This window comes from Phascolarctos cinereus, unplaced genomic scaffold (genome assembly GCF_003287225.1).
Source record: "Phascolarctos cinereus isolate Bilbo 61053 unplaced genomic scaffold, phaCin_HiC Scaffold_1;HRSCAF=81, whole genome shotgun sequence".
NCBI lineage: Eukaryota > Metazoa > Chordata > Mammalia > Diprotodontia > Phascolarctidae > Phascolarctos > Phascolarctos cinereus.
Genome location: NW_027555514.1, coordinates 18191930 through 18218441, shown reverse-complemented (window position 1 = coordinate 18218441; position 26512 = coordinate 18191930). Strand labels below are relative to the sequence as shown.

General features: G+C 41.7%; 1 protein-coding gene across 1 annotated transcript in view; it reads left to right on the top strand.

The window, feature by feature from the left end:
* The window catches only part of HIBADH (3-hydroxyisobutyrate dehydrogenase), a 153123-nt gene that overhangs the window by 51243 nt on the left and 75368 nt on the right, over nucleotides 1-26512 (top strand). The window lies entirely within an intron of this gene.

The window sequence follows — 26512 nt, the reverse complement described above, 5'->3', positions numbered from 1 at the left end:
TTGTTAATAAGCACTTAATACCAATAAAGATGACTGCCCAAGATAAGATTATTTAGGGAGTTCTAATAATTTGCCTTTTGAGAAATGAGGATGCTAACTTTAACCTAGGTTTTGCCCTATGTTATTACTGATGGAAAATGTTTCAATTAATTAATTTCCCTCAATGTATACTTTCTGCCTATTTGCATTTCCCGTTCCCCTAAATCTGAAGCCACAATTCCAGTTGCAAAGCAGTTTCCTAACTTGTAATAATTAGGGGGATTACTACTGTATTACTACTAAGATTTGTCCATGTCCAGGGACATGGTTCTGTGTCTCCCCCTCCCCCCCCCCGGCCCCATGCTTAGGCTGGGAAGCATGTGGATAAGGCAGGGGTCCAGCCTGAAGTTTAAACCCAGAGAATTTTTAATGTCCTGTAATTGCCACTCAGGATGTCGAACAGACCAGACACAACTGGTCCTGTTTGGGTAAGGCAAGATTGGCTACCACTTTCAGTAGAGAGATGTAGTGGTCTAGCAAATCAGTCTCCTATAGATATTCATTATATGGAATCGATTTTTCCATGGATGTCTGGTGGTTTCTAAATAGTATGAAATTACTTTCCATGTATTGTGTGTATTTTATGTCTGTAGTTGTCTTTGGTGTGATCCCTAAAAGGTATTGGAGGCCAGGGAGTGGAGATTAGGAATTTTACAAGTCTGCCTGTCATGTGATCAAAACGTCATCCATCAGTTTTATTCTTATTACTTTAAATATTTTTGACCTGGTCAAGAAAAGTCCCCTTGCAAATGTCAGGGTAGGGAAGTGTATATTCGGATGGGAATTAGTCTTACTGTTTCTGTTTCTTACAGAATTCTGATGTCGTTTTACTCACTTTACGTATGGACATTTAAAGTTTAAATGCACATTTTAACTGCAGCCCCAGTTCATTGCCAAGTTAGATAACGCGTCAGACAAGCGCATTACGAGTGCTCCTCTATCTCGAAGTGACCGCAGCCTGACCTGAGGAGAGAGGTTTTGTGTGTTTACCTCACATTTTATGTTGTCAGTTCCTCTGCACTGCCTCAGTGTTAGAATGAGCACATTTCTCTCATGGGAATGGACTGGCCTTTATTCAGGCGTTAAGAATACTTAAAAAGTAGCCAGTGTCTTTTCTTTCTGGAGGTGACAGCTTCATAAAATAAAAGTAGAAAGTGGTTGTGTCCCATCTGAAATGTATAGAAATATTCCTAGATAATTTTGATTGAAAAAAAATTACGAAGTTATGTTTATAACAGTTGATGACAAATCTGTGTTTCATTTTCCTGTTCATCCAATTCTTAGGAGTAATACCTTTTTCTTGAGAGTAATACCAGCTGTTTAGTGTACTTATCCATATTTTAAAGGAATAGAGTATTGGCATACATTAAAATAGTTAATTGGCTTTTTCAGCCAAGTCAGGTTAATAAAACTTTTTTTTAAAGGGAGAGAAATAAAATCCTCCCTCCCTCCCCTCTTTGCTTTATAGGGTTTTATTAACCCTTTACTTTAGGCCATCACCATGTTCCTCTAACATCTTTTCATTAGACAAGTACCTAAGAAACAGGGAAAGAATGAATCTTGTGCAGTTGTCAAGTGTGTGCAGTCGATCAGATTTTTGAATAAGCTATCTTAAAATAAAACCTTGGATAAGGATGCCAATTTGTTGAAAATGGAATGCATCATTTGGGGAAGGGATGGTGTGCTGGCATTATATTATATTTTATTTTTAAAACTCTTAATCATTCTAGCATGGTTTTAAAAAACTTTTTAGAGCCCTTGGGAATATGTGATAGTTTTATCTTATGGTGCTTAATTGGACTCCCCTTTTAAGTTCTGTATGGCTCACTCACGTTTACACTAAATCACGTTTACTCTAAATCACCTCAGTCGGTATTTGGGGATTGTGGCTTTCCATCTCTCCTGTCTGTAAACCTTGGCGTTTGGTCGGCCTTCCCCAGCCCTGCAGATGTTCAAGAGTTAATAGTAAAAGAGCACATTGGAGACAGAAAAGTCCTCAAACTGTGACATGTAATACTTAAGGGCTCATGACAAGAGGTAATTTTTTTTCTTCGTAATCCTATTGTCCTTTTCAGTTTTCACTAGTAGGTTTGGACTGGAAACCGTAAAGTTAAACTTTTTGGAGTCGTTACTGCCCCAAGTGGGAATATAAACCATATTGAACAGAATTTATTTAGCCTATTAAAAAGTCAACCTAAAACTATAGTTAATTAGTTTACACTATTACGTCACTTCTGGTGGGGACTCAGCCTGGTCTGGAGCAAGGAGAGCGGACCAGGTGAGCGCTGCTGCCCGGCTGGGCTTTGAGATAATGATGAGTTTAAATTTCCTCTTAGAGCTAAGTGAGAATAAAACTGAGGCAGTAAATACTCTGGGCCCGAGCCATTAAGTGGAAGAGCTGGGAACTCTCCAGCTCTTGACTTAAATTGTTTGTTTATCAGCTGGCGCCTAGTCTGGAGTCAAGAGCTGGAGATTTCTATCTGTGACAGAACTTTGAAACTCTGGCCGGACACTTTCATTTTAACTTAAGGTAACTTGAGTTTATAGCTTTGGCTTTAAAGATTACTAATGATTTACTCATTTCCTTACCATTTAACCAGAGTGGACTTTTTCCCAGGAAGGGATCTGTGTTTATTTAGGGCCTTTGTCTGCGGGGGGATTAAAAGGAAGGCCACCAGCATTGTGAACTTGATGGTAATAAAAGGTCACCAAAACACACCATAAAAACATTCTTACCATGGAATTAATTATACAGTGTAGCTCTCCCCTCCCCCACTCGTGTAAGCGTTTCTCTTTTTAGGCCCAAACCCCCGTAGGCTTCTGGTTGTCCACTTTCTAAAGATCTGGATGTTTTTCCCTGGGTCGACTGTAAGAGTGAAAGCGCCCTGAGAAGGCCTCTGCGTTGGAAATGCCTGTGGGCCTACTCCCCGAGGTCTTGAATTCTCAAATGCTTCCATGGGATGGAGATTCACCCACCGTAGGAATGATCCACCTTCCATTCAGTGGGCTTGGGGGGGAAGAGGAAAGCCAGGAGAATGCCGCTCGGTGGGTGGTGGGGTGTCTGGGCCACCAGGGGGCGTCCAATCGCAACCAAACCTGCCTGCAGCTTTTGCTCAGGGAGAGGACTGGGGGAGGTTTTTGCTATTTCACTTTTATGCCTAATTCAAAATCTTTGATACCAGAGTTGGTAAAATGCGTCCATGTGTCTCTAGTGGGATCGTCCAAGGTCTGCCTGTGTTTTTGAGGTCCCTAGTGGTCCAAGTGAAAGTAAATGGAAGTTTTGTAAACCTTTACAAGGTCTTTCTGGCATTCTTTTGAGTAAAACGAACGTTTAAAAATTATTAGTGGTTTCCCATAGTTTACTTTTAGGAACGCTACTTATTTCACACGGGCTGGCAGTGTCATGTGCCCACTTAGCTCTGAGCCTTAGGAACAGCGTGACCGCAAGCGATAGACACAGAAAGGGGGCACCGGTTGGCCCTTTCATGAGTGTAGCTTTGAGCTTCATTAGATAGTGTGCACGTCTTAAAATCTGTTTCCTGTGGAAGTAAATCTTGCAGTTTCCTGTGCTAGATGTGTGGGAGTCTTTATAGTTGTTTGGATTGAACTCATTATAAGAAAGTGATAATGTAAAAAAAAAAGATTAAAAAGATCCCTATTGCTAGCTTTATGGGGTGATTTTTTTTGTTGTTGTTCTCCTTTAAAATAAATATTATTATTCAGCCTCTAAATAAATCTATGGTAAAATAAATTATGAAACTCATGAAAATGGTTAAATGATATTTAAATGTGAGGGATGTGTTCTGTTTAAATGCTGCTCAGCTTGGATTCTATTGATTTTATTTTTTAAAATGTATATACTCTACAGGGAGAGAAATTTAACGATAAGCTCTGGTCATTTATCAGGTGTTACAAAATGCCACTCATCCTGTGCCATTGCTGCTTCTCGGAGATTTCTTAATGTGCGTAACCTGTTTAAGAACAATGTATGTTTTCAAAGTAAATGACTGACCTCCCACCCTGAAGAGCAAAGTTTTGGTTTTTTTGTATTACATTTTAAATTATTTTTGTGGAATGTCTGGGTAATATTATAGTTAAAATATAAAACCTGAGGTTTTTCTAAAAAGGCCTAAATTTTAAACAGGTTTCTTTTGTTTTTAAAATTCAAATATTTTATATTTAAAAATGTCCAAGGCAGAAGGGAATAGTGCCTTTTGACCCTCGATATGAAACTTTTAAACTTGATACAGTGGTCTGCTTTTTAGCTTTGCTGTGCACTGATCCGGCTACTTACAGAACATCAAAAAGCTTGGCTAGGAGGTCTTTGCAGATTGTGCCTCCTGCTGCCTGACCACTTCTTGGTTTAACGTGTTAGAATGTCTCACCAGGGCTTTTGTGAGAGAGGAGGATAATGCTTAAAACAATCAAATTTGATACAGTCGGCTAGCTTTGTGACAACTGTGCCTGCTGCTCTGTGAAAGTGACTGAGTCGACCCAGGGCCGGTCGTTGGAGCACTGGGCAGTGGGGGGACCCACAGGCTGATTTCATGCTGTGTGGCATCATCGTGTTTTCCTGTTTGAACTTCATTCCTGGCTAGAAGGTTACATGACTTGTTTGGGGGCAAAAAAAATTTGGGGAAAAAATAGACTAGTGTTATTTAAAAATAAAGTCCTTTTTAGTTGAGGTATGTGTTATTTGATAATGTAGACTTTTGGTTCTTGGCTTCCTCCGTGCATTTGGAAAGAGTGCTAGTGTGAATGAGTGTTGCCATGGGAGTCCAGCATAGACATAAGAGAAAGACAAGGAAAGGGAATCAGAGCCCCAGCTAAATTATCTTTTTTGTTGAGGGGCAGAGAAGAGGTTGACCAGAAGACTAAGAAAAGGAGAGAAAAGCCACATTTTTGTTTTGGGAAGAACATAGAGAGAAGGTTTTGGAGATAAAGCATGAAATTCTTCGTTATATGGATTTTTTGCATATTTTAAGAGGTATTATGTGTACTGTTTTTAAAAACTGCCTTTTATTAAGATTATTTAGGTTGATTATGACAGTATGTAGACAGTCATAGCTATTTCATTCACTAGAAATTGTTGATTTACAAAGTGGAGATCTAAAAGTAGCTGAGGTGACTAGAAAGTAAATTTAATAAATTATCATGCTCTTTTTCCCTAGAACATCTAATATTTTTTGCCCTTGAATTCTTCTGAGTCAGCAGATGGGTTACTAATGTAGCCATTATCATTAAAACAGTCAAAGAATGACTAGAATATGGGATTTCTGTAGATCAAAGTTTCTAAAGATTTGTAACTAACACCATTTTCTAGTTAAACACTTGTAAGTTACAGGAAACGTATACCCACTATAGTATTCACTCATGTAAAAGCATCTGACATTTTTTAACAGAGAATGTTTAATAAAGAAAAACAAACACTTGCTGTAGTTTGAACACATTTCTGTTTCCATTCTTGAATAAGAACTAAGAGCAGGCACTTTAACTGTGTGTAAGGTTTGCTGTCATGTAAATTGTACTAAATTCTTGTTTTTCTGGTTTTTCAAATACAATCGCCATGTTCGCTGTATGTTTTCTGGCTGTCATATATCTTGTATTGAAAGAATAATAAAACTGACAAGCACAGTTTGAGCTTACCTTTTTAGTTAATCCAGAGGAAAAGTAAAGTTGTCAAGGTGATAAATAAAACATCCTGATGCATGATTTTTAAAATTCATAATGAGGCAAGTAAGCAACTACTCTATTTTCCTCAGAGTGTCAGTGTCCTAGTTGAACTAACACAAAGACATTATTTCCAGACTTCTCCCTAAATAAGCCATATCTGGGATGGAGAGGGTGGAGATAAAGAGTTAACTTCGTGAGTGTTGCTGCATAAAATCATCTCAGGCAAGGAATTAAAGGGGATGAGGGATAAAGAGCAGCTTTAAGCCCAGGAAAGCCCCGAGTGGGAGTAGAAAACAGACCCAGCTGAAGCCTTACGCTGTGGGGCGATGCCTCCCTACGTGAAGAAGGGTTGGTTACATGTTGGGAGGACATTTGGGGATCTCAGTGCCATCAGGTTTGAAAGGTGAAGACCTCCGGACAGTGTCCTGGGAACCCCACATTTTGGGCATTCTGGGGTTTCTCCTTATTCTAGTTTTTCAAAACTGCTTGGAGAAGCTGTGGGCTTCCTCAGAATTGTGCAGTGGCAATCATCAATTTGCTGAAACTTGCTCATATTTTAAACTGTAACTTCCAAGATTTTTTTTTCTTTTGAAAGAAAAAGGTTAATAGAAGGGTTGGCCAGCAACTGCGTGCTGCTCTTCTGTTTTCGTTACAGGATGTTTCAGAGGAATGAGGCTAACAAAGTAAACATTACTCAAGGGAGGGTGGGTGGGATTTAGAGACAAGGAACTTGGCTGTTCAGAGGCTCCAGATATCATCTTGATCAATTTTAAAAGAATATGTTCAATGATAGAAGTTTGGGGAAGGAGAGGAAAACTAGGCAGACGCCTATGGATCACTCTAAGAATGGAGCTGCTATTACTAGCAGACAACATAAATTCAGTCAGGATTTTTAAATTCCAAGTGAGGCAAGTATTGGTTTTAGTCGTTATGATCTACATGTTGGGGGTACTCACTTTTTGATTGTTCTTATCTCACTGTCTGTCCCGTCATTCAAAGCCAAGTGAGGGTGCAGTGGGAAGAACAAGGAGCTGAGCTGGAGTCCCAGCAGGGTGGACTTGGGGAGGGGGTCCCCTCACTGCTCTGGGCCTCAGTGTTCTCACTAGAAATGGGTGGAGAGAAAAAGGGGGCAGTCTTGACGTTCTCCTCTAGTCCTAACATTCAGGGATTCTGGAAGGTATTTGGTGGTCTTAGTTTAAAATGAAAGCCCTGAAGAGTACTCTTTTCACCAGACACGCAGACGCTTAGAATGCTTTCTGAAGGTTGACTAAATAAATAACTTTTAATAAATAAACTCTTTGTTTTCTTAAGAGCTTGAATCTAGGTGAATGAAAGAGAAAACAAGGAGATTTGGAACAAGTGGGAGGAGCCAAGTTTTTATAAAACTGAAACCTTCCTTCTGCTCCCTCTCTACCTTCTGATGGGAGGGCTCTGAGATTTCTGCAGTGGTTTGTGTCAGAAGGCTAAAGAAATAGGGAGAGGCCCGAGAGCTGCAGCATCCCTGTTTTGTTGGCTTGGTTTCTATCTCAGTCTTCCATGAAGTTGTGTTTTTTCCAGGTTATCAAAACCTTTCCGAATTTTTTTTTAATAGTCTAATTTCTCTCATGCTAATAAGACACTTCAGAGTATATATGATTGGGTTTTGATGTTCTTCTTTTTACGTTTATAGCATTTAACCTTTAGAATTTTGTTTGCTATATTTAAGTAATAAAAACTGCAGTATAGCAGAATGCTATAAACCCTCTCTTACTTTCTTGCTTGTTTATTTCAATGACTTTGATTATCTGGTGAATTGTTCATATTGGCATGGCTGCTGTAGTTGTCTGTTTACTGAAGGTATGGTAGTGATTTAGGAATCTGGACTAATGATATTTTAGCTTCTTGTTTTAATCTTAAAATATAATTTTTATTTGTGTTATTTATTATTATTTATTTGTTATTTTAAGAAAACCCTTAGAAATGGACCTGGAATATGCGTATCTTTTTTTCTCTCTTAAAAAGTATTTTTAAGTTGATAGAGAATTAAAAGTATACCTGTTTCTTTTTGGTAATTCAGAATATAATTCATTATGTACTTTTTTTTAAAGTAACCCTGAAGAAGACTATGCATAATTTAACAGAAAAGCATCTGGATTAAAATTAGGACATTGGGTTTTTAAAAATTAATTTTAACTTTTAGTCTGAACTTAAATACCAGAGAGAATGCAGCATTGCATATGTATACTAGAATAGAAAAAGGATATTTTTACATGAGACTGCAGGTGTCTGTTTTGTTCAGCTTACTTGTAAGTATACAGTTAGATCAACCTATAGCTTTCAAAGCTGCCCACCTTTTCTGGCCTATAGCATAAGTTCTTCCAAAGCCTGGCAAAACCTGGTATCTGCAGCATTTTGCAGATTTTGAAAAGAGCAGCTTAGACTGAGTGGGTTAATGTTTGTTTGAATAAACAGGACTCATTCTACCCACACATGCTTTATATAGTAGAGAATTCAGGATCATTTTCTGGCTAATTTTCTGGATTCACAGCATGAGTGGTCTGAGTTCCCATAATCCACTCTAGTAGTTTTCCAGCAAGGGGTGGGAGAGGCCCTTCTTCCCTTTCCACCCCAATGCCTCTGTTTTATGTATATATACATGATATATCTGTGTACATGTATATATACATAATACATGTGTGTGCACGCGCATCTTCTTTGTAACTGCAACTCATAGTACAAAATAATAAATAGCCTTCGACTAGTTCATAGGTTTGCTCAGAAGGTAGATGAAACTTTCTTGATTTTAATTTAATTAATTAATTTAATCTTCTTTTCCTTACTTTATGTATGCAAAATAAAATATTCACAAAAAACCTTGTCGTTGGCTACTTGTAGAGGTGACAAGAGATTAGAATGTAGGTGATACAGGATCTAACTTATTGGCATCTTTTTTTGCATCTTTTCTTTTGTTACATATCCTGCTTCTGTGCCCTTAGTATGAGAAAATTCCAGGGGAATGAGATTTACAGTAGGGCCACAAAAATGTCTAAAAGAAATATTATTAAATATTGGGGTTCAGCCAAGTCCAGTTTTCCCCTTTTCTTCTTCAAATAGGGTTAGAAGGAACCTCGAGGGGTTCATCACATCATGACAGGACCAATCACAGCAGCCCCAAGGTCAAGCCAGCTTCTCCTGCCTAAGTAACTAAGGAGAATTTTTAGGCAGAAAAAAATACCTTTTTGTTTGTTTGTTTGTTTGTTTGTTTATCTGTTCAGGTGGTTTCCATTGGTTCAATAACAGATTGAAGAAACACCTCCTACATTTAAGGCCTATGCTAGACAGTGAGTGTAGTTTCAGTTTTCAAAGGGCCAATGAGGATTTTGTTTAAAAAGGAAGATGAATGTTTTTTGTGAACACATTAATTTGTAAAAACATAAATTACTTTGTGTTTTCTGATGGAGAAATGAGAGTATTATTGTAAGGAAGGCAAGAAGAAATTGGGCATTTCACAAGAACAGTCTTGTGAAGTTTTGTGTGTTTTTTCTTGGCTCTTGTTGTTTAAGTGAAGAAATTAGTGACTAGTGACCAGGCAGGCAATGTGAATATGATTGTTGATTTCTTCATTTTTGGCATCTGGCCCACTTTACTTACTATTTTTATTTACTATATTTACTATAATTAAACATTTGTACAAATCTGATGCAGAATGAACCCTCTATTACCAGAGGTTTTATGTTGGCTTAGGCAGAGAGACCCCGACACACATAGATTTTTATGTATATACATAATATATTATTTATAACATAATATATACTTATATATATATGTGTGTATATATATATATATATATATGCAGATGTAAATAATAATTACCAAGTGCTTACTGTGTGCTAGGAACTGGGAATACAAATACAAGTGAAAGGAAAGACAGTTCCTGCCCTTAAGGGGCTTACTACATTCTTTTATTTTTTAAATTTTTTTGTTGGTATATATTTTTTTAAAGTCATACAGTTTTCCTAGTATCCTTTCCTCTCTTAGAGATCTATCTCATATAACAAATAGTATTTTTAAAGTCCCCTCCCCCAAAGAAAAGGAAGAGGAAAAGGAAAAAATTAGCATAATGGATCTGAAAACATGTACAATGTATAATACTTATGGACCTGCCACCTCTGTGAAGTGATGAGGAGGAAATATCTTTTCATCTGTCTCCCACTGAGTCATACATTTGTTTTTGATCCTAAACCCTTATCAGAGAAATTTGATGTAAAGATTTTTTTCCAATTCATCCACTTCCTTTCTTATCCTCAGTGCATTAATTTTGTTTGTGTAGAAGCTTTGCAATTTCAGTTATCTATTTTATCTTTATTTATTTGTTTTTGGTGAGGCAGCCGGGGTTAAGTGACTTGCTCAGGGTCACACAGCTAGTAAGTGTCAAATTTCTGAGGCAAGATTTGAACTCGGGTCCTCCTGACTGCAAGGCTGGAGCTCTATCCACTGCACCACCTACCTCCCCCTATTTAGTTTATCTTTAGTAATTGTCTGTATCCCCTGTTTGTTTTTTTTTTTAAGACTGTGTGTCCCACCCACAGCTGTGAGAGTTCTATGATCCGTAGGAACTTTAATATTAAGATGATATAGCCATTGAGAATTCATTGTGGGAGCTCGTGCTCTAATGGCGGAAGACAGCACAGAGGCAGGGGAGGTGAGTAGTTGGTACCACAAAAGCCAAGGCAGAGAAGTCCAGTGTCAGGATGAGAGTGGGGGGAGGAGGCTCCGGCTTTCCGGGGGTGGGGGGTGCTGCAGAGATTGAAGCATCTTCCCAGGGTGAGAGACTTGATGAAACAAGAACAGAACAAGGATTCAAAAGGAGAATTTTCACCTTCAAGTCCTGTCTTCTGTTTGTTTCGCTTCATATTATCAATCTAATTTGATCAGTGGTGACCAGTGATGAGGGGATTATGTGGAAACTTTGAAAAGAAGCAGTATAGAAATGATCGAGACAGAATAATGGTTGGCAGGCATGAATGAATGAATGTGGTTAAATCAATAAGCATTGATTAAGCACTTCTTATATGCTGAGCACTGTGCTAAGTAAGTACTGGAATACAGGTAGAAGCAGAAAGAGAATTCCTATCCCCAAGGAGCTTTGCATTCTAGTGGGAAAGGAAGCTAAAAAGTGAGGGAGGAGAGGGAGAGATGGAGATTATGGAGAAAGTCCAGCGTCAAGAAGGCAGCCTGGAGAGGAATGGAGATAGGTCTGGGAAGAGCCAGCCAATCAAAGGGAGAGGCCACAGGGGCAGAGTCCTTCCGGTGTGAGAAGTCCAGGGCTAGAGTAAGTTTCCAAGGTGAAGGGGTGTCTGTAGAGAAAGTTCTTTGAGTCAGTAGTCTAGCTGGGAGAGCAATGAAGACCACTGAATGAGTGAAGAAATGAAAAAACCATTCATTAGGTTCTTCCTATGTGCCAAGCACTGTGTTAAACACTGTATATACAAATCAAAAAGTAAAGATAATCCATACCCTCAAGGAGCTCACATAGCAATGGTGGAGGCCACATGCAAATAACTAAGTGCTGCTAGGTCCCACTGGTACAATTATGACTCCCCTGAAGTGGTTGCTCGTATGCAAATTTGCAGTAGTTGAAGTAATAGTTATGTAAAACCTGGTAATTGGTTCCAGCCCAGTGGACATGTGCCGTGTGAATTCAAATAAAAATTTTAGGGGCTTCATTATTTACCAAATCAGATCCTAGCCATATGTAAGAGATAGATACAGTGTAAATGGGAAGTAATCTCAGAAGGCAGGAACTGGCTAGGGAAGAGGGGGTGGAAAAAGGCCCCATCAGAAGGTGGGAGTTGATCTTGGCTTTGCAGGGAGCCAGGGAAGCTTAGAGCCAAAGTTGAGGAGAAAGAGTATTTCAGGAACGTTGTTGTTGTTCAGTTGTGTAAGGCCCTTTGTGACCCCATCTGGGGTTTGCTTGGCAGAGACACGGGAGTGGTTTGCCATTTCTTTCTCCGGCTCATTTTACAGATGAGGAAACTGAGGCCAACAGAATGAAGTGAGTTGGCCAAGGTCACATGGCTAGTAAGTGTCTGTGGCTGGATTTGAACTCTGGAAGATGAGTCTTCCTGACTCCAGGCACAGCACCCTACCTCTGTGCCACCTAGCTGTCCCACTGGAATCTCTTATTGGGAAGTAAATTTGTATTACACAAACCTCAAAGGAGGAAAGATTGTTCAGTGATGATAGGAACAGGGGTTTGAACTGAATGGAAATTAGGGACAGTTGAAGTTGGTGAGGTGAATTTGTTTTTAATTTGATTTTTTGGCTCTCTGGGAGAGGGAAAATCAGAGATGTTGATGGTATGCTAAAGGGCACGAGTCCCCGCAGAGTGATGGTGAAGTCAGCTAGTGTTGCTGTCTGTCTCTTTTATCTTATCTAGAATAGGCTTCCATTAAAGCCCAGCTCTCATACCTTATGGTAACCTCATGTTCTCAAATACTCTTCCCTCAAATGTAAACTCTAAGAGGGCCTGCCATGCTGGCAAAGCTTCCAGCATGGCCTGATGGTGGCATTCCTGTCAGACGCCCGAGAACCCCCGTCGCTGGGTTATTGAGCCTTCCGGAGCTTTTAATAAGTCCTTCAGGAGCTGGGACGTTTACCAGTGGAGGGAAGGTACACGACCAACAGAAAAGCACCTTTTGACATGGTTGAACTATGTAGAATATTAAAGACTGGAGTCATCAAAGGTCTACTTATTTATTTTTCTTTTAAAAAATGTAGCTGACTTTTATACTTTACATATTTTCCTTTAATTTGTATAATTGTCTTATACTTAATCTCAATAAGTTTTTTTAATTTTAGTTCAGATTTTTCAGTGATAATAAAGGATTCAAAATATATTTCAGAATGAGGGCTTTTCTACTTATTTACTGTCGCCATTCTGTTTGTTTGTTTTCTGGTGAGGCAGTTGGGGTTAAATGACTTGCCCAGAGTCACACAGCTGGTGAGTGTTATGTGTCTGAGGTCAGATTTGAACTTGGGTTCTCCTGACTCCAGGGCCTTGCTCTGTCCACTGCGCCACCTAGCTACCCCTACTATGGCCATTCTGTAAGCGGATTCTGTTTCCCTATGTAAGACAGGCTAAGTGGAACATTTTAATAATTTTTTGCTTTGGAGGAAAACATACACAGGAAAAAAAAATCACTTCACCAGTATGTCTACCACAGTCTCTGCTAAAAGGTCACTCCAGAGGGTGACAGGTTCTTGTGTAGAGTGGACAAGCCTCTCCTGTGTGTCCCCTGGTAGGCTGCATTGTGTGGCTTTTGGCTGGGGACCTGCCAGCCTGAGTTCAGAGAGGCTCGTGATGAGAAGAGTGGCTGTTCAGTGCCCAGTGGTTTTGGCCACAGTGCCTCAGGAAGGCTCCTGTCTTGATCCTAAATCCCAGCTCAGAAGGACCATATTCCACAGTAAGCCTTCAGTGATCCCCCATTAGGGAACCACTCCCTATCTTCTTGACTAATTTTGTACCTTATATAATATCTTATATTTGGTCTTTGTATCTTATTTCCCAGCTAGTCTATTAAAAAAACGCCTCTGAGGGCAGGGACCATGTCTTATCTACATTTTATCCTAACACATTTACTAAATACATAGTAGGCATTTAATAAACTTGTTGAATTGAATTTTTAACTAAAATATGGAAGAAATCGTAGTCTTTATTGGTGAAAGGAGAAATGATGGATGCTGGTGGTAGTAAAGAGAATACATATATGATGATGTGAAGATAAATATGTGCTAGGAATCTGATCAAGGGAGGCTCTCTGAGTGCCCTTCTCATGAGACATGAAATTTATGCCATTCTCATGTCTGAGAAGTTACTCCTGACTCAGCTAATCAACTCTCAGAGCTGCTTGTAGTGAATGGTGCTATGGGCATTTTTGAACAGCGTCCGTTTTCTGTCTTGCTTGTCCTTCAGGATGTGGCCTTTTCTTCTCTGTGTTTATCTGTTGGGTTGGTAACTGAAATGATGTGGCAGTGATGAAGCTGGTTTGGGAAAGAAGCGCTCTGTTTCCTGTCTTTCTCGGTCTTTGTGGGGCCCTAATCTCCTGAGAGTCTTAGGATGAAGAAATGTACATCCCAGCTAAGTCTGGGGAAGAGGGGAACAGAGAGGATTGGAACAGTTGCTGTTGAGGTCTGCAGAGCGCCGATTGCCTTTTTCTCTCCGTGGTGTTAGGTTTATGACCTCTTGCTGCGAAGGTACCGTTAGGTGTTGAGAGCCCTTTGTCTCTCTCCTTTCCCTGGAGCTGATGGAGAGGTTTTCTGGTGGCTTTGCTCTGTGTGATAGATGCTACATGTACGAAGTGTTCTGGGTGGAAGTTCGTTCTAGGAAGGTCACTAGTTGTGTCTTTCCGTTTCCCTTTGATTAAGTGAATCCCTGTGGCCTGAATACTCCAGGAAGGAGCAGGCACTGCAGCAGGTTCACACTTCTTGTACCCTGCATGATTCTTGTTTGTAGTTCTGATTCTCTTCATCTTAAGTAGGCCCGTGGATGATGTTGACTTGTTTTTGTAGAAATGTTACGAGGTGTCTTTTTTCAGAGGCTGTTGAGAAGCTGTGTATTGTTGATAAACAACGGCCTTCCTTTGTAAAAGAGTAGAATGCAAGTTGGTGAGACTCGATTTTGTGTTCACTTAGAACCTCCAGGAAAGGGGCTAGGCAACCTGGTTCTCAAGGACCAGCTTTTTATTACTCAATCCTAGTATACTTTCCCCTGTTTGAGCTTCCCATCAAAAAGAGAAAACAAAATCACAAGTGCACACTATATGTCAGGCCCCATGCTAAGCACTGAGAATACAAAGAAAGGCAAAAACACAGCTCCTGACCTCAAGGAGCTTACAGTCTTACAGAGCTTACAATGGGGGAGGCAACATGCAAACAGCTGTACGGACAAGCTGTGTTCGGGATGTGGGAGGGAAGGTGTTAGAATCCAGAGGGATTGGGGAAAGCTGCCTGAGAGGGCAGGGTTTCAGCTGGGACTTGATGGGAGCCAGAGAATTCAGGAGGGAGAGAGTTCCATGCGTGGGCTAACCAGTGAAAATGCCCTGAGTGGGGAGGTGGAGCGTCCTGTGACGGGAACAGCCAGGAGACTTGTTTACAAACGGGGAACAGCCTTTGCCTTCTCGGGCCTTCCTCAGCACTTTGTTTACACTTTTTGAATGTTCTGCCACCGCGGGATGGCACATGATGTTGTCTGTGGCTGTCAGGAGGACTTCCTATCTGTGGACTTGGGTTGCACCCCACCTTCCTTCACCCTTGTTCTCACAGCAAACTTGGTGAAAGGACCTGAAGCCCCAGTCAGTCCAGTATCTTAATTTGATGGAGTAACAGGTAACTCTCCAACACCTGGGGATAAACAGTCAGGCCTGATAAGTCCCTGAAGGAAGTTTGTGTAAAGAGACTTGGAAACCTCAAAGTACTGCATTAAATAAATGTCTTGTTTAGCTTTTAAAGCCTTTTACAACCTGCTCTCTCTGTCTCTTGTCTGTGTCTCTCTTGCCTCCTTGGACCCCACTGCCCCTCCCACCCTATACAATCCAGCCAAACAGTCCGCCTCTGTATTCCTCACCCATAACGCCCGTGTCTCTCATGCCTGCCTTTGTGTTCGCTGTGCCTTATGAAATATTTAGCCCGGTGCCCGGCGCATAGTAGGCCTTCTTGGTGTACCTCAGGCAGGACGTACCATCTCCCCTTTCAAGACTCACAGGGACTGTGTCCTCTGCCTGGAATGCACTCCTTCCTCATGCCTCTGAGACACCTCTAGTTTCCTTCAAAACCCAGCTCCTATATGAGGCCTTTCTGATCCCCTCTAGCTGATGATGCTATGACCCTTGATCACCTTGTCTTTATTTTGCATGCTCTTCAGGTTCCACATTCCTTTCCCAAGATCTATCACTTGAGGGCAGGGACCACCTTATTTCTCTCTGTATCACCAGTGCCGAGCTCAGAGCCTGCCACATAGCAGGGGGTTTGTGAACATGCTGACTCATTGAGGCTGTGCAGGCCTTTCTGCACCCTGGACACTCTGCTGACCTTCATGCTGCCAATCAGAAACAATCGGGTGAGGCCGTGGCCGGAGCTGCTAGATTTTTACCTTGGACTGTTCTCTGGGTAGTCTGTGGGGCATGGCCAAGGCACTGCACTCTTCCAAGGGGGTTGACAGTCCAGACGGCCCAAAGGGCTGAAATCTACAAACTGAAGGGTCTGCCTTTCTCTCTGCATGGGACACATTGGGCAGAGATTGTTCAGGCAGTCTGGCTTGATTTGGTCGGATCGCTTATACAAAATACACTGAGTCAGAGTGCGCTTTCCTTTGGGCTCCCTCCTCTTCCTTCCCCTCCTTTCCTTCCCATCATGTGCTTTGACTTTTTCTTCCACTCTGTCTTGTCTCTCCCTGTCCTTTTTCCTTCTTTCTCCTCTGGACGGAACGTTGAGTCATTGTTTCCTTTTCCTGTACCCTTTCTTGCTGGAAACGACAGAGCAGAGTATGAGCCACTGCTGGCATTCTTGTGGGATCGTGCCTTGGCATTCATGTGTCCCCCTGAAACACCTTAGAGTTGGGCATTCCAAGAAGGGAGCCGGTGAAGAATACCAGGAAACCCTGATAGCGGTAGACAGCACAGCGATAAAGAATCTTCCTTCTAACTTGTTCCCTTGCCTTTTCTGCTGAGTTTTTCCTTCTCTGTCCTTTGCCCCCCTCCTTTTTCCATTCTCTTATTTTCTTATGTGCAGTTTTTCCTCTCTCCTCTTTTTTAACTGTCCTCTCTGCCAATAAAGAAACATTATGATTAGGAGTATTTGTGTGTTGGAGAAGGGGACAGTGCAAGAAGCTAATTTACACAGTGGCAAATTCATTTGGAAGCATATTATTTTACTATTTGATTCTCCCTGAGTGCCACTTTTTCCTTATGTTAACAGTTCAGACTTAGTCTTTTGGGGCAGGAAGTGTACCTTTAAAAATAATGATTTTGTATAGTGCCTTGCATAGTACATGTCTTTGAAAAAAATGTAATTTAATTTAATGGGCCCTCCTGCTCAGGCTGAAACTCTTGTATGCCTTAGGAGATGGTTTCTGTGAGGTGCCATGGCTGAAAAATTCATCACTGTGTGGCTGGCCTAGTAACAAGCATCTCTAAAGTATCATCGACCTCGAATGGTAATTACAGCCTGCCACCAGACCCATGCCCATTGTCTGTCCAGCTTGGTAGAAGAATCTGATCTGTTGGCACAGTCTTTTAGAGCCCAGCATTAATTCCATACTTGACTGTGGGAGAGTGAGCCAGAGCATACTTGCTTTATCAAAGTCAGATTTTAAAGTAAAGTCCTCTTAAATGTAAAAGCTAAGATCATCCTGTTACAACATAAATCTTTAAAAAATATTTCCTTCTCTTCATATCATCTTTGAGGGAAATGTTTAAAGATTAATACTAAAAAAAGTATCTGGCTGAAAGGATGCAAGTGGCAAACTCTCAATTATAGATTTTTAAAAAAATTAAATGAAAAAATTCCAAATGAATAAAAATGCATTTTCCTCCTTTTTTTCCTCCCCTTTTCTCCTCCTTTCCCCTTCTTTTGGAAAAAAACGAAAGAAAAACCAACCTCCTCCTAACAAACATGCACAAAAATTCCCATATTGGCCATATCCAAAAGATAGCTATGTCAGTTTATATCCTGAGGCTGTCACTTTTCTGTCAGGAGGTGGGTAGCATGTTTCATCATTGGTCACCTGGAAACCAGTCCAGGTTATAGTCAAGTCAAGTCAATAAGCATTTATTAAGTGCTTACTATGTGTTAGGCATTGTGCTAATCACTGGAAATACAAATATAGACAAAAAGAGACAGTGCTTGCCCTCGAGGAACTTACATTCGAATGGGAAGCATAAAAGGGAGTTTTAAAAGGGGCTTAGGGGCTGGGGAGGAGGAGTCACCCCTGTGGGGCCAAAGAGAGGTCTGAAGAGAAGCATGGAGCCAGGAGAGGAGGGAAGGAAGGAGCCAGGCTGGCCTTCCTCCATGCAGGTCCTGGAAGCAATCGGAGGAGGGGGGCGAGAGCAGCGGAAGAGTCTTCCAAGGGAGCCGCGCTGCAGGGGCAGAGGCATCGCCCAGACCAGTGAGCCCATTGGATCAGGAAACGTCAGGAAGAGTCACGTTCTTTGCTCCTCCGTGGAAAGCCGGCCTCGGATGTTGAGGCACTGGGCGACCGGCTTCTACTTCATAGAGCAGACGGGGTCGTCCTGTGGAGAAGAGGCAGAAGGTTTCTTAAAAAAACCTTCGTATTGCAAGTCAAATAGAATGATAGAACTATTTTGATGAATTAATGAGAAATTTAAAATGAGCCAGTATTCATAAACTAACACTTTACTGTGCTACTTGTCTCCAGGTTTTTGCTTGGGACCCCTTTTAGGTGAGAGGACTGACTATTCAGTAACACAGTTTTCTTAGGACGGGAGGAGCGGCCTTGGGAGGTGGAATGGGCACAGCATTTGGAGCCAGGAGACTCCGAGCTGGAATCCTAGCTGGGTCACTTGCTGGTTGTCCGACTGAACCTGTCCCCTACAGCCCGAGGCTTCGTGTTCTTATCCACCAAATAGGGGCATGGAGGCTTGCACTGTTTGTTTCTCGTTCACCCACTTGGGTAGGGAAAGTGGGACTAAACTTCCTCTCGCATGGTAGTCTTATAGGGGATTTCTCTTTGAACAGATAGTTTTATGGGGAAGTATCTATGAAGTAATTACAGAAGTACAAGTGAAGCTTTCTAAATGGAGTGTGATTTTAATTGAAAATGTCTTGATAGGTATTACTCTAAAAACAAGTGTGGTAGATCTAGAAGACCTAGCATTGCCAGGGGAATTTCTGTGTTGTCTTTTTCCCAGGGAGCCTAACTCCAAGGGGACATTAAAATAATCATCTGTCACCAGAGCTGAAAGGACAGTTGTCTCTGTCTATGTGGAGAGTACCCCAATTCAGAACTTTGCTGGTGATATGATTGATATAAAACTGGATTCTTGAAGCTGTGACTGCTGCTCGGATTGCCCAGTGGAGACGGACCCTAAATTGATGACAGTCCTTTTCGGAGAGTAGACCTCAGTTCAGCAAACACTGATTCAAAAAGGGGCCAATTCAAGGATCATGATTCTCTGATTTAATTTTTCACTCATGTCCAGCTCTTGGTTTTCTTAGCAAAGATGCCGGACTGGTTTGCCATTTCCTTCTCCTGTTCATTTTACAGCTGAAAAAAACAGCTGAGGTAAAGAGGGTTAAGTGACTTGACCAGGGCCACACAGCTCATAAGTGTCTGATGTCTGATTTGAACTCAGGAAGAGGAGACTCCCTGACTCTAGGCCCAGTGGGCTATGCACTGTGGCGCCCCCTAGCTACTGTAAATTAAAGAAACTTTTTAAACTTTGCCCAGAGAAATGACACTAGGGAGATAAAACACTCTGTTATTTTTATATAAAGAAGTTTTCCTGAATGAGTTTTTATTAGTAGTGCTTGTCAACTTATACTTGATACAATGGAACCTGGTATTGGGTCTAGTGAACTATAGAAAAGATTAGAAAAAGAGTTCTATACAGTTTTCTGGACTGCATTAGTTCTGGTTTGGGTTGTCTCTGCAGATCTGTGATGAAGAAGGGGTTGTTTTCCCAGTGTTTCTCCAGCCAAGTTGGCTAAATTGTTTTTAGAAGACATATTATGTGATAACGTTTTAGTGTCCATTGATACTTTATCAAAAAGAGAAGTGCCATCTTTTGTTTAAATTCTAAAACATGTAGAGTATTGATGCCACAGAAATAAATGAGGAATTTTAATTATATCTAGAAGCAAAATTATGGACCTGTAAATATGTGGTTTACCTAACAACAGAGAGCTTGGATATTTATGGGACATATTTTAATATTCTCTATTTGTATAATTACTATTAAGTTCTCTTTTGTTTAATTCTTTATTGGTTTTTTTTCCCTTTCACTTTTTTGGAGTCTTTACAAATATTTTTAGCCTACAGAGGTTTTGAATTTGGTCCATGCGTTGTGCATAGCAAACAGTTTGTTCTTTCTTTCAATTTCACAATCTACAGTATATTATTTTTCTTGCGTCAAAAATTGTATGGGAAGATTTTTAAGGGTGGACATGGATAGTCATTTCATCAGATAAGTGGGTACTGGTGGGTTATGATTTTCTTGTTAGAGGGAGTACCAGTAATGAGATCAGAGATCCATTGGAGCAGGTCACAAGTCCTAAAATTCCGGAGCTGAAAGTTGTGCAAGGTTCCCTGGGGAATGAGGTCCAAATAGTCATGGCACAAACCACAGATTTATAACAGCCATTTCAAGCTAAGTTTGTCTTTGGTATTTATATCATTGTATGATTCATAAAACAGACCTTTACTTTCGCTCTTTTCTCTCTAAACTCGTGTACCTGGACTGTGGAGTGGAAAGTGTAATTATTTTTGTACTCATCTCTCTCTTGGGCATTTTCACTAGCTCAGGGGACAAATTTTATATCAAAATGGGGAGGGAGAAATGTCGATGATTACTATTCAGTTATTTCATGAGTTGATGCGCGAAGTTGATATGATATCCAGGGGCATTCAATTCAGTTAATAGTTATCAGACAGTGACTTTGTGCCAGGCATTGTAGGAGGTCCGGGGGACACTAAGATGAAAAATAGCATCAGTTCTGCCTTCCAGGACCTTACTGTTTAATAGGGGAGATAAGACCTGTACAAGTAGACGTGAGCCAAGTTACAGTGTGGTGAGAGAAAGAGAGGAATCTGGACAAAATGTAAGAAGAACATTTGAAGGGGAATGATCTCTCTGGCACTGTAGCCTGTCGGGGATCAGCTGGGGTATAGCTTTGAATGCTCATGGCCTGAATGATATTTGTATCATTGTAAAACGATTCTGTACAGTTCCTGTAGTAAATCCCAATGAGCTACCCACCTAACGTCCCCTGCCTAAAATGCTGCCCTTACTTACTTGGCTTTCAGTTCATTGGGTTTTAATAATGAAATGAGCAGCTCCAGCTTCCTTAATGTCTCTGTTCCTGTCAGTAGGGCTTGTTAGACTGGATTTTCCCTTTGGTTGTTCAGACTTTAAAGCTCGTATTTTTGGTGGTAAAATCATCTTAGAGGAGTGTAGGGAAACTGCTGCTTTAAGACCACATCATGTCTGATTAGAAGGTTTTCTTTTGTAATTAATTTCCCTCCAAGCTTTTTGTGGAGAACAGTAGCCCACTGCAGAGAGGTTATCGTCCTGTGGACTTGGGCTGTTCTGCTTTAATGATACAAGGGAATAGTCAGGCAAGAATAAATGAGCTACTTTTGGTGAGCAAAAAATGTGAACTGACTGTCAGTGTGAGATTGGTTCTCGGAGCAGTTAGCCAGCAGTAATAGGGCACACTTGAGTAATTGAATTTGCATAACAAGGCTTGCTGAAGAGGTCTGACAGGCATAGAGATTTGTCTAGCTGGAGAGCTCCAGATGGACGTGACCACACAGCAGCTGGGCGGCACGTTGCTCAGCATGGACAGCAACGCCCAGACTGGCAGCTGGACCCTGGCGACTGCAGGGCCGGGGCAGGCCAGCTGGTGGCTTCTGACAGCCAGTGGCCCTGTTAGAGAGTCTTTTCATAATGGCCTGTCAGGGTACTGGACCTATAGGGACCGACAGGAGGATGTAACAAGTCACCAGTGAGGGTTGTTAAGCTTCAGAAATCTGCCCCTGTGAGGAAGAGGCGGCTGCCGCAGTTCTGCTGAGACCATCTGACCCTTCTGAGGGTGATTCTATTCATGTGCAGGGAAGAGACCGATCTGTTTGGTGTGCTCGGTCCAGAGCCTGGTCCTTCTGGATTACATAGCACTTTTCAAACCTGAAACCAAATTCAGGAGGCTTCTGAAAAGTGCGTGTGGGTTGTCAGTCGGAGAGAGGACCAATATTTTTTTCTGTGTGTTTTCCTTAGAACGATACATTTGTTTTTTGGGACACTGGTGATTTTAAAACAAATATAGCCCGCAGACATTGGTAAGTGCAAAAAGGATTCATTCATGGAATCATCTGCAGAGAGAAATAGGTGAAAAGCGCTGATTCAGTTGACTTGGAAGTTACTTCTGTTCCACTTGTATATAAATGTCATTCATATGTAGGAGAGAATTGTATGTATATCTTTTCTTGCCCAAGATTAGAGTAAGTGTGACAGACGTCAGACTTTTTGCCTGGCATTAAAACTTACATCAGTACTTAAGTTGATAATTTTGCCATCACATATTTCCATTATTAGAAGTCTCATAATAAAGCTTCCTAGAATTTTTATTAAAAGAGGACACTTGGATGTAAAATTCATTTTAAAGGAATTCACAGAACAGATGCCCTTATTATAAATGCCATGACTGTGAAAACCTTTTTGTAGTAAAGATTGCCAGATATTAAGTTGCAAATGACAGTCTACACCACTGAATTTCAGGTCAGGAAGAGAATATGAACAGTTTCTTAGAGTTTACTGTAATAAACCTGGCCTACACAAAAGCATCATTACATTCATTAATAATAATGCCTTACCATTGTATGGGACTTGATATTTTTTCAAAGCCCTTTGGGGACTGTTGCCAAAGTCTTAGTGTGCTTTTGAGGTTCAGTTGGGTGTTATAAAAGTTTTAAGCCTTAATAGCTTAAAACTGCACTAAGACTTTTGGAATAAATTTGTATAATCACATTTAATACTCATAAGAGCCTAATGATTTCATTATGTAGGGTAGGTTATTATGCCCATTTACAGAAAAGGAAAAGAAAAAGAGTCAGTTATACTAGTAATAGTTGAAGATTGTTTAAAACATGGAATATCCTTATTTTATCCTCCCAGCAATTCCTTCTATAGGTCATTTTACAGCTGAGGAAACTGAGACAAGCAGAGTGAAGTGACTCGCCCAGGGTCACAGAGCTAGTAAGTGTCTGAGGCCAGATTTAAGCCCACAAAGATGAGTCTTGACTCCAGGCCTGGTGCTCTATGCACTGTGGTGCCTCCTAGCTACCCCAGTGCAAATACTATTACCCCCATATTACAGATGGGAAAATGGAGGCAGTTAGAGGCCCATGACTTGTTTAGGGTCACAAAGTTAGCAGAGCTTGCAGGCTCCAACTCCAGCACTTTCCCCACTATATCCTGAATGCTTGATATCAGTGCCTGGTCTGGGTTTACGTGACTAATTAGTGGTGGAGCCAGGGCTAGAACCCAAGCCTTAATCCTAGTACAGTGTAGCTTCATTGGCACCCCATTGCCCTGTGTAAGTGTGAGGTTCTGTAGGACTCTGGAAAGGGCTGGGGCTGGAATACTGTCCCAGGAAGACCTGACCTCCCTGGCACCTCACTTCTCATTCCCACTCTAACTGGGGAAGAGATGATGTCTCCCAAAACACGGATCCCCTGGTAACGTCTTTATCTTCTTGATTTATTATTTATAGTTTGATGGCTTGACTGGCCACGTCTCTTTAAGAGGAGTGTCTGAGTCACCCGTGGGACACTTTGTCCTTTTCCTTTTGTGACAGCCTTCTTGAGCTAAGCCTGGAGTCTCACAGGGCAAGAACTTTCTTGTGTGGCTCCTCATGCTGGGCTCTGCCTCTTCCCCCTCCTTGTCATCCTTTCCCATCTCAGGCCCAGGGGAAGTCTCCTCCTTTCTTTATCGGTGGGGCTCTGGAATTCTGCACTTTGTCTCTTTCCTTCTTTGTCTTTTTGGGGATAGGCTGGGAAGGGGTGTGAAGAATAGTTTTATTGTGCCTGAGACTAGAAGCAGAGGCAGCCTGAGGACACTTACTCTCTTGGGCTAAGAGAATCCCCTTTGTGCAATAGGGGCATACAAATTCATAACATCGTCACTGTTAGAACTGCATCACCTCAGCTCATGTCCTGCCTGTTTTAGCCTCATTGTTTGTCATCACCAAAATATGGAACAAAATTCCCCCCTTTCCTTCTTGCTTTGTATGTAAAACCTTTTTTGTGACTTGCAGCTTGTGGATTTAATTAAGTGGCAAAAATACTTATCCATTTCCAACAAGGTATATTTGGCTAAGGGACTTTGAATCCAGAACAAGCACAAAGCTAAGGGTCATTTATACCTCTGCTGTACTACTGCAGATTCGTGTAAGCAACAAGAGAAAAAGGTCACACAAATCAACGGTTAGCATTGTGGGTACAGAGGTTTGGATTTAAGTCTTTTGGGGCAGAAAATGAAATTTGATCTATTAAATATTAACATACTGAATATGTTGATCTTCTAGACTTAGGTACTGTACAAAGTTAGTTATCTGGTGACCTGGCTTCCAGAATGATTCTGGAATTGATAGGAATCCCGTCCCCTTCCTTCTTCTTGCTCTTTTTCCCTCATCCTCAGAGGTGAAGAAGGAGCTATTGGACCCTCTGCAATGAAGGAAGCCGGTAGGGGCGAGTCAGACTTCCAAATTATTCCTAGGCTGTGTGATAGTTCATTTTTGGCACGTGGTGGGAAATGCGTTCTCTGGTTGCCTGTGCCTAAAAAAGGGCCATGTTTACTTCTGAAAATGGAGAGGCATGGTAAAAGCTCCTGAGAATCCGAAAAGATAGAGATGGAGACAAGCTAAAAGGCCATTGATAGCAATGTTGAATGATTTAGCAGTCCTCAGCAAGAATGATCCAAGAAACCGCAAAGGATTCAGGATGAGGAATGCTGTCCACCTCCAGAAAAACAACCGAGGGAGTCTGGATGCGGATGCAAGCCCACCGGTTTTCACTTTCTTTATTCTTCTCATGTTTACTTTTTTGGTCTGTGTGTTCTTGTACAGTGTGACTAATATGGAAGTAAGTTTCGCTTGATTGCGTATGTATAACCTCTATCAAACTGCTCACTCTCTCAGGGAGAGGGGGAGGAGGAAGGAAGGAAGGAGAGAATTGGGAACTCAGAATTTTAAAAAAATGAATGTTAAAATTATTTTTACATGTAATTGGGAAAAAATAAAATGTTGTTTAAAAAATGAGAATGTAGTTGACAGGCATGAATTTACTTTCCCATGATGCCATGGGTCTAAAGCATAGGTACTTTCTGAAGGAGAGCACAGAAAGGCTCGGAGAAAGAAGGGAAACTGTTCCTGGAGATGTCCACGATATCTGCATGATAGCTACAGGAGAAGAGTTGGTTATAGCTGCTTCAGTGGCTGAGCCAGCAGCTCCTAGGCCAGGACCAGCGGTTCCTGAGCCGTGCCATCCACAGTAACAGCGGTGTTACACAGCTGAATGGAACCCACTGCATGAAAGCTAAGACAGATGTGCACCTACCATGTGAGAGCCAGAGCACAGGATCTGGGATTCAGGGGAAGGGGACTGTGAGACAGGCTATGGATGTTACTTTTCTAAAGCTCCCAACTCTGTTCCTGGTATGGGTCATTAGCAAAAATAGTCTGTGACCAAGCGTGGGGGCACACACGTATAGTCCCTGTTGGTGGTGGACTGCTTGAGTTTGGAAGTTATGAGCTGCAGGAGAGCTGACCTCCGTCGGCTGTCCTCACAAAGTCCAGCATCAGTGTGGTGAGGCCCTGGGAGAGGAAGCCCACGAGGCTGGGAACCACCCCAAGTCAGAAAAGCAGACTGGGTTATAGCTTCTGTGTAGATCAGCCTGGGATCAAGCCTGCAAGTGGCTGCCTCACTGTTAGTATGGGTGCGAGAGGGACATCTAGTCTCAAAAACAAAACAAGCAAACAAAAAGAAATAGTGAACACCCAGCAAAGGACACCATCATCTCTGTGAGCCATTGTGGCTTCATCTAAGATGGGTCTGCCACTGTCACTGGGTAGGTTAAAGAAATACTTTGGGGAAGTTTGCCTAGATCTTAGCAAAGCATTTCGTAAGCCTTCTCATACTCTCCTAATAGAAGGGATGGATAGCTGTTGATTAGAACCCGGCTTCAGTTGAGGGATTTAGGGTGGGTTGTCTGGCTTTTCCCAGAGGAGCTGGTGATGGCCATGTTGGCAGGAGGTCTCCAGGGGAGTGCCTCAGAGATCTGTGCTTAGTTTTGGGCTGTTTAACACTGTGGTCATTGACTTGGATAAAGCCATAGGTATCATGTGTATATCATATGTATGACGTGTGTATCAGGATTGGAGATGGCACAAAGTGGGAGAGATTGCTGACGGAGCATTGTAGAGTTAGGGTCCAAAAAGATCTGGTCAGATGAACTTTTGGCTAAAAATGGTAAGATCAACTTCAATCAAGAATGAGTAGGGGAAGGTATGGTTAGACAGCAGTGTCTCTGAAAAAGACCTGGGGATTGCAGGCTCCCTGTGAGATAGATAGCCACATGATGAGGTCGCCCGATGACCTCATGTCATCTCTCGTGTTTGACATGTATGGTCTCTGTGACCCTGGGCAGGTCACTCCCTATGTCCAAGCCACGGACAATACTCGTGCTGACGTTGTGAAGAAAGTGCTTTGCAGAACTCAGAGCGCTGTACAAATAATGTATGGGTGGCCTTAGGAGAGAGGCAGTCTCCAGGAATAAGGCTATATTGGTCCCTTGGAATGTCCTCCTCTGCCCTTGTCTGTCACACTGTGTGTGCCACATTGTGGGCCCCACAGGTTAGGGAGGAGATTGATAAGTGGGAGGAGAATCCAGATGAAGGCAACCAGAGGGGTGAGGGAGGAGCCTGGAGGATCATGTCTGGGTGAAGAAGAGAAGCCTGAGGGCAGATGAGGGCCACCTTCAGTCCTTGGGAAGAGGACCGGGGCTTCCTCTGCCGGCCCCATAGGGCAGGA